Genomic DNA, 8,779 nt, shown 5'->3' with positions numbered 1-8,779 from the left:
AGAATGTATAAACTCTAGATTATTTAACTTCCTAGACATGGCTAGTTCTTGAGTAGACAAATTAAATAAATAATCTAACACATAGACATTAGCTACTTTCTTAGGATTCACCCACTAAGAAAGTAACTTGAAGTTATTTTTTGTCATTTCCTCTATCAAGGCATAAACCTCAGCAAATGTTTTTAACATCAAAGGTACTTTGGCTACCATATAGGTGTTACCTGTCAGATGTCAAGATTTTTGACAAACCAACTATCATGATGGTTAATATGTATTATCATTATAGTGCTACCAAACGTCTACTATTGTGGTTCTCTACCTAATACAATTATGAATTTTATAATATGTTATAATGCTCAAGTTCAATGCTATAGCTTGTGGTTAAATTTTATTATGGTGTCCCCACAGTGATTTTGCTTGGTATTTCCTTAAATAAATATTCATAGCATAACATTTAATTTCTCAAAAACATAATTGATACTCAACTATCAATTTGAAAAGAGAAACCACTTACTTTCATATTGAAACTCAGAAAAAAAAATAGTTAATTCATCTCAAAAGATAAAAGCAACATTCACCTATCATTTTGAATATGAATGTATAAATTAATGTATAAAACTATAGTCTGTGCCAGTAGGATTCTTCCCCTACCATAAAAAGAAACTAAGATAATATTTTTTTTACTAAGTTCTAGACTTGCTATTATGAAAAGCCCCTATAGTTACTTACATCCCTAGATAAGTCTTAAAAAAAATCTAGATTAATGTAAAGTCAAGACTTTTTGTGTTTATAAAGATTCAATTAAAAGTTTAGGTTTAAGAGAACTTTTAAAAATAGGTAAACTTTAAATTTTAGTTTAGGATTTAAGATTTTGATTTTAGAATGATTGGATAACCCTCCAAGGGATAGGAGAATTTGAGGAGTGTACACTATTTGGTCTTATGTCTACCAAGAGTGAATTTCCAGCTAACATCCTAAGTGCCATCCAATTATCCTATATATGATAGATAAGATGGACTTATTATTGGAATCAAGCAGACTTTGTTCAAAAATTTTTAATAAGGACTCTTTAATATGCAAATGCATCTAAGATATCATATGCAATAATGTATGAAAGTAATATATAAAAAAACTTTATTCTCTTATAATAAAAATAGATTACAACCCAGGGTCTACTCTAATGGTGGATAGGATCCACCACAATAAGCATGGATTTGTATCTCTATACAATGTAGATTTAAATATGATTCCATACTTTACTCTTTATCTTCAGGCTCCAGGATCTAGTTTAATATTTCAAAATATAATGATCTTCAAAGGGAGAATAATCAATTGCTTTTAGAATGTCTATACATATAAATAATCATCTTCAATGCTTTTACAACTCTTTACACTATACAACTCAATTTTGGTTTACAAGAATCTAGAACTTCACATTTATAAATTTACCCTTCATCATCACAAAGATACATTCTAACTTTTGTATGAATATATATAAAACATGTATAAGCTTATAAAAAATAAAATGACATAAGAGCAAAATGCGACCCCAAAGATCCTATGGTGCACCAAAAAAATATAAATATGGCATCATAAGTATAGAAAGTAAACACACCAATTATGAATACCCTCCAAGTAAGGTACTCAAAACAAGAAAAATTATACCACTGGCCTTGCCTAGAATAGAGTCAATAGCCTTATCAAAGAATCTAAAATATGTGTCATAACTTGTGTGGCTTGGATAAGTTCTACGTTATTTTTTATTTTAATGTTAACTAACATTTTATTTTTATTTTATTTTTGTAAAAAATAAATTTTAATTCAATTTAAATTTTAAATTTTAATAATTTTTTATATATTTTAAAGAATATATTCTAAGTGTTTAATTATTATATTTTGGTTTTAAAAAATACAGCACTCAACAATCTCTTAGTGATAAGGCTCATAGATCAGTCATAAGTGTAATTTTTGTACTATTTTAGTAATTACAATTCAATAAAAAATGTGTTATTTTATTTATGTTTTTATAAAATTTATACAAGAAAAAAGTATTAATAATATTGTAATGCCAACTTGTATAATACTGCAACCCCCTCTCGATTAATGCCTAAGTACTAATTCCAACATTGATGCACTGACCTTTTCTATTTAGTAGCACCATAATGTCATAAATAATAGTTCTATAGTGTATAATAGTGTTGTTGCGCCCAAAATTAGCACTGCAATCTTGGGTATCTCAGGAAGATCATATATGAGCATTAGTATCTCAAACATCATAAAAACAAAATTTTATGTGAAGCATTACAATAATCACTTTTCATAGCCCCATGGTAGATAATTTATAACTTATAAGATCCATATTGATTTATCAAAATGATGTGCTAATTATTTAGTAACCATACCACATCATTCAGCACTACAATTGAGCCAACATTACCGTATTGAGGTGCTAGTTCATTCTTCTCTGTCGCAGTTCCACCTTATTTAGTTTTGTGATGCTTGAGCTTTATCCTCTACTTGATATAAATAGTTTTCATTTATTTTATTGCATGATTTCATCCACTTGAGTGAAAATTTAATATTTTTTTGTGATTCTTGAGCCTGATCCTGTACTTATTATAAAAAGTTTCTTGTTCTTTCTTATAAGACTTCTGTCACTTAAGTGGAAATTTCTATTCTTTAGTGTGTGTCATTAGTGCTCCCATAGATTAATGTCTAAGGGAGTCTAGGGAAGTAAAAGATACTTTCTTCGGGAGATTTTAGCCTACGTTTGTATAAGAAACTATGTAAGTTATGGAAGAAGGATCATGGAGAAGTTCTTTTGATCCTTCCTAGTGATAGACTTCTTACTATCTCGTTTATACTTTATTCTTATATGGATTATTTTTTAAGCTTTCTTGGGAAAGAATAAAAGCAAGCTTGTGAGATACTATTGGAGTTAACTCCAGATCAGGATCATCTATACAATTAAATGAGACTAATTTAAATTCTATGGATGATAATAGTTTAATTGGGATTAAAAACATTAGTTTGATTGGTAGATAAATTAATCTCTATTCTAATACTTACAACCCAAGTTAAATGAGCCATCCTAATGTTATAATTCAAATAATTTTGGTGGTAATAATTAGGAGAATTCTAGATAACCCAATAAAAGTGATAATTGGAATAATCCTCAATAACCAATTATGAATTCTGGACCTCCTTACCCTCAAGTATGTAATCAAAATAATTAGTTTGGGAATATAAAGTTACATTTAGAAGAGGTAGTGATTCAATTGGGAGTTCCATTATCAAGTCAAGTTGCTTTAATAAAAAATTTGGAAATGTAATTGGGTCAGCTAGTAATCTCTTTTAATAATTGACCTCTTGCAACTTTATCTAGAAATACTAAGGTTAACCCTAAGGATATGGAGAAGTTGCTTATTTGAAACCACATGAGGAGTGGTAGTGATGTACCCTAGCCAAATTGATAAATCTAGGCAAGTCTGGCTAAAGAGTATATACTTAGAATTTATGGGAGGCAACCCACTTGTGTTTGAAGTTCCTTACTATTACTTAGTTATTATGTTAATGTTATTCTATCTTTTAATTTTCATTGTGACGTTTAGTATATTATTTTACTGATAGTTTAAAATATGTTATGTTATTTATATTTGATTAAATATTCTTATGTTTAAACTATTGTATATTATTCTCTTCCATTATTGCACTTGATTATATATTTAGCTAGAATATAAATTATAATTAAAAATTACATAAAATTTGGATAATAATAAAAATCTATATTATAGTTTGAATGAACATTATAACATAATTCATAATTTTAAAATTTAAAACTTAATTAATCTAGATCATTTAAGCTATTGACTTAATTTTGAATTTAAAAATGATATATTAACTCATTGGCAAATGAATTGAAAATGACTAATTTAGTTTAACGAATAGATGGGTGTAGAATAAATTTTGAAAATTCATAAGCAAACTTAAAAATGGAATCAGTGCCCTTATTGAAGTGATCAATAGGTGAATGTTATTATTTATTGAGGACAGAAAAGAGTCTAAGCTTAGGAGAATTTGATAAGTATAAATAATGTAACATTTTGTTATTTAAAATTCTATAAAAATATGTTATTTTAGTTGTGTTGGTACTATTATAATAGAAAAATAAAAAATTATAAGTGTTGGGCATCAACACAACACCATCAAGTATAACACCACATCACCATCTTGATCAAAGCCAGAGTGCCATTTTCAATATTATAGCTCCGAACATATCTATTTACAAGCATTATAATAACATAAATATTAACACCTCAATGTATCATAACACTGTTGCAACCAAAACTAGCACCACAACATTGGATTTCTTGGGAAATTCCATGCAGGATAGTTAGCATTTTAAAAGCCACAATGATTATTTTTTTTTCAAGCATTGGAGTTCTCATCTTTTATGGCACCACTATATAGAAGTTATAAATTCAATGAGCCGGAATGATTTATCATAAAGAAACACTAATTCCTGTAATAATTGTGCCACAACATACAACATCGTGGTGGTGCTAACATTATAGTAATGAGTGCTAGTTAATTTTTTTTTTGTGCGAAAATGCCACCTTGTTTAGTGCCATGGTACTTTAGCCTAGACCTTTACATATTACAAATAGTTTTTAGTTCTTTTGTTATAGTAGTTCAGTCACACAAGTGGAATTTTCTATTTTTTGTGTTTGTCTTTAGTATCCCCATAAAGTAAAGTCTATGGGAGGATAGGGAAATGCAATATACTATCTTTGAAAGATTCTAGGTTGTATTGGTATAAGAAACTCTATAATATGGAAGGCGTGTAGACTAAATCTTTAGATCTTTCATGGTGTTAAAAGTCTTACTACTTCTCTTACACTTTGTTCTTCTTTGGATTAAGTGAATATGAGTTTCCTTATTAATCATTCAATTTTTTATTGATTCTTTTATTTTGGGTTGATGTTATAAAGATCATATTATTACTGATGCATAATCCAATGCTTCCATGAAAATATTAATGTTCTTAACATGTCCAATTCTTCATTTAATCCATACAATTGCCTTATGTGTAGTTAAAATTTATTGCAAGTTATAATCTTGATAGAGGAATGCTAGAATAATTAGGAATATGAAAATGGAATATTGCATGCTTAGACATAGGATGATTGAATGTTCTAGGTTTTATGGGGATAGGAAAATTTTTGAAAGGTCAAAATCCTTTCTTTCACCCTATAAGCTCGATAGAGAATTAAAGATGCACATGATCTTACCCACATCTAAGCTTAAGTCAGATAAAATCATTTTTCATTTCAATAGGATAATATTATATAATTATATTAAGTAGTAGTAGTTCTATTGTAATTTATTAGAACACTTTCTCATGGGTTCTATTGTCAAGTTTATAAATTTATTACTTAATTAGGCACTTATTTTTGCATGTATCAGTGGGATTTTCTTAGTTTTATATCAAATAAATTCTAAGCATGTTTTAAAATCTACAAGTTTCATATAAGCTAATCATAAGCCAAAGAAAGCACTTCATGAGCCATCATGTTTTTTATGTTGTCATCCCACGCAATGACTCTCTACTCTGTTCTCTGGTGATTCTGAGGTGATTCTAGGTCTTCTCCTTCCTCGCTCTTCTGCTTCAATGTGGAGCATTTTTTGTGGCTATTTTTGTTGCTTCTCTTCATACTTTTTCTATTTTTCCTTTTCATCAGGTGTTATTATTTTTTCCTTTTGTTGTTTCGGTGGTTTTTGGGGTGATGCCGACTCCATCATCATCTAACCCTTGGCTTACTGCAAATGGGGAAGGAAAATTTTGCTCTTTCAAGAAGGTTCTTGATTGTGGTGTTTCTTTCACTAGATTTAAAATTGATTTTATTCACAATTCTTTTAACGGTTTATCAGCTTTGATCTTTAAAAATAACGTCATTTCTAACCTCGCTGCTCTTTTCACTTTTAATCTCATTGGTAAATTTGTCCTATGACAATCTAACTTGGACATTATTCGCATGTTTTTTATTAACCTTAAACTATATGTTACCTATTTGATCGGTCTGATGAATCAACATCATATTGGTGTTCAACTTTCTAATGACCTTGACTATAGCCATATTTTTTTGAGAAGTGCTTATTACATTGCCGGTTGTCAAATTTGTCTTCTTAAATAGACACCTAATTTTGATGTTTGGGAAGAATCATATATAGCCCTTGTTTGGATATCTTTTCCTAATCGTAGCCTGCATTTTTTCAATACCAAAATTCTTTTTGTGCTAGCTTCCATCTTTGGTAGACCTTTGCAAATGGACCAAGCGATTGCTTATGTTTCTAGACCATCTATTGCTCGGGTCTGGGTTGAAATGGATATTTTGAAGAAGTAACCTAAGGAAATTTGGATAGGCTTTGAGATCAATGGCATTAACAAAAAGTTGAATTTGAAAATTTTCATATATTTTGTGGTTTTTGTAAAATGCATGGTCATGGTAACTATGAATGTTTTAAATTACATCTTCATTTACGTAATCATAAGGAGGCAACTAAGGAAATTCAAGGGGAAATTATTGGAAATTCTAACCCTATGCAGGAATTTGTTGAGGTACATAACGAGCAAGGGCTAATAAGCTTTTATCTTGATATTCTAATTTTCAAATCTTTGTGGGTAGATTAATTTTTATCAAAAGTGTCCTTTGTTCTTTGCATGTTTATATTTTTCAAACAACGCTCCCTACTTAAGTGGTTTACATTAAAATTGATAGATTAATTATTAAATTTTTCTAAAATGGAGCTAGTAGCAACTCTAAAATTATCTGATCTTTTTGGGACAATTGTTATGATGTGTTGGAAAAAGAGGCCCTGGGTTGTCAGAGTATGAATGATTTGGCTTCTACTTTTTTATTCAAACTGTGGCACAACTTTCATTCTAGAGTGAGCCTATGAGCTAATTTTATGTTTGCTAAGTATTATGTGGGTAAACACCCTACTACTTGTTGCTTCAACCAAGGCAATTCTAAAGTGTGGCAGAGGCTCTACAAAGTGAAGTGGGCTGTTGAACCCTTCATCTCTTAGGGGCTTGGTAATGGTAATATTTTCTTTTGGCAAGACCATTGGTTGGGTGACTAGTCTATTGATTCTATTTTTAACTCCTCTTCTACTACAGCTATTAAGGTGAATTACTTCATTAATGATAATTTTTGTGACTATCAAAAACTTGTGAATGTTATCCCTGACTTTAATATTCAACAATTTTTGAACCTTTCCCTGAATATGGCCTCTCATTATTTAATTTTGTGCTATTTTTCCAAGGATGGTGGTCTTAGATTAAAGGATGCTTGGCATACTTTTAGATCTAAGAAGGATGTTGATAATATCTTTTCTATGATTTGTCATAAAGTTATTCCTTCCACTATGGCTATTTTTATCTGGAGGATTTTGCATAAGTTCATTCCTACAGATGATAACTTAATTAAAAGAGGTTTTATTTTGCCTTCTAAGTGTCAATGTTGCTATTATGTTGATAATTTGCATCATGTATTCATTTCTGATCCTTTTGCTTTTAAAACTTGGGTTAATTTGATAACTTTTTTCAATTAAATAGTTTTAATGCTAAATTGCCTCTTTATGCTATGCTTAGTTCTTGGTTTATTAAGATTAATGGGTGTATTAGAAATGTTATCCCTTCTCTCATTATGTGGTATTTATGATTAGATAGGAATAATTCCCCATTTTCATGGTGTTACTATGAACCATCATAGGATTATTCAGAATGTGAAAGATAAGGTTTTGGCTCTTTACTCTGTCAAACTTCTCTCAATTAAGAATTTTAAAAACTATTACTTTGTGGCTTTTGCTTATGGTATTATTTGGGAGGATGGTTTTAATTCTAATGAGCCAAGGGTTATTTATTGGATCAAGCCCCCCCAATAATTTCTATAAGTTGAATGTGGATGGTGCTATTAGTGGTTCCGCCTTGGGGTGTGGTGGGGTTATCAGAGATAGCAATGGTTCTCTGCGCATGGCTTTTACTGGTCTTGTTCATAAGGGTGATGTGAATTATGCTATTATTTTAGCTATTCTTTATGGGCTTCAGTTATGTATTTCTCTTGGCTTAACTAATGTTAGTATTGAAGTCAATGCCAACTATAGTTTTCATTTTTTAAAATTCTATAATTGATACAGTGTATACTCATAATTTTTTTTATCTGGTGAGCGATATTAAGAACCTTCTCATTTTCTTGAACTATTCCTTTCATCATGTTCACATGGAGGGGAATACTTATGTGAATTGGTTCCAATTAGGGTTGTAAGTAGGATTGCTTTTCTATTTTTTTTTGTTCTAATATTCTAGCACCTTTGAAAGGTCTCGTAATATTAGATGCTATTAATTTACCCAATGTTAATCCTTAAGGGTTATCTTTGGATAAGATTGGTGGTTTTGTTTTCCTAGGTTATGGTGGTTGATTTTTTTATTTTTTAGCTATTTGATGTTTCGGTGGTTTGATGGTTTTTGGCGTCATTATTTCTACTTGGGCTAATGTTGTTTCTCTTGTTATGTTTTATTTTATCACAGAATTGTTGGTTGTTGGTGTTATGGTGGCAATTGGGGGGTTTATCTTCCCTGAATTGTTTCTTTCTGTGGTGTCATTCCATTTTTTTCCCTTGGTGATGTGAAGCTCTAATTATTTTAGTTGGCTTCTTGTATTTGGTTCTAGTGGTGTTGTTGTTCTCATTTTGAGCTATTTTTTCCCAAAATTTTTAG

Source organism: Dendrobium catenatum, unplaced genomic scaffold (genome assembly GCF_001605985.2).
Source record: "Dendrobium catenatum unplaced genomic scaffold, ASM160598v2 fragScaff_scaffold_1278, whole genome shotgun sequence".
NCBI lineage: Eukaryota > Viridiplantae > Streptophyta > Magnoliopsida > Asparagales > Orchidaceae > Dendrobium > Dendrobium catenatum.
The sequence above is the reverse complement of the archived record's forward strand: the minus strand, read 5'-3'. Positions refer to the sequence as shown.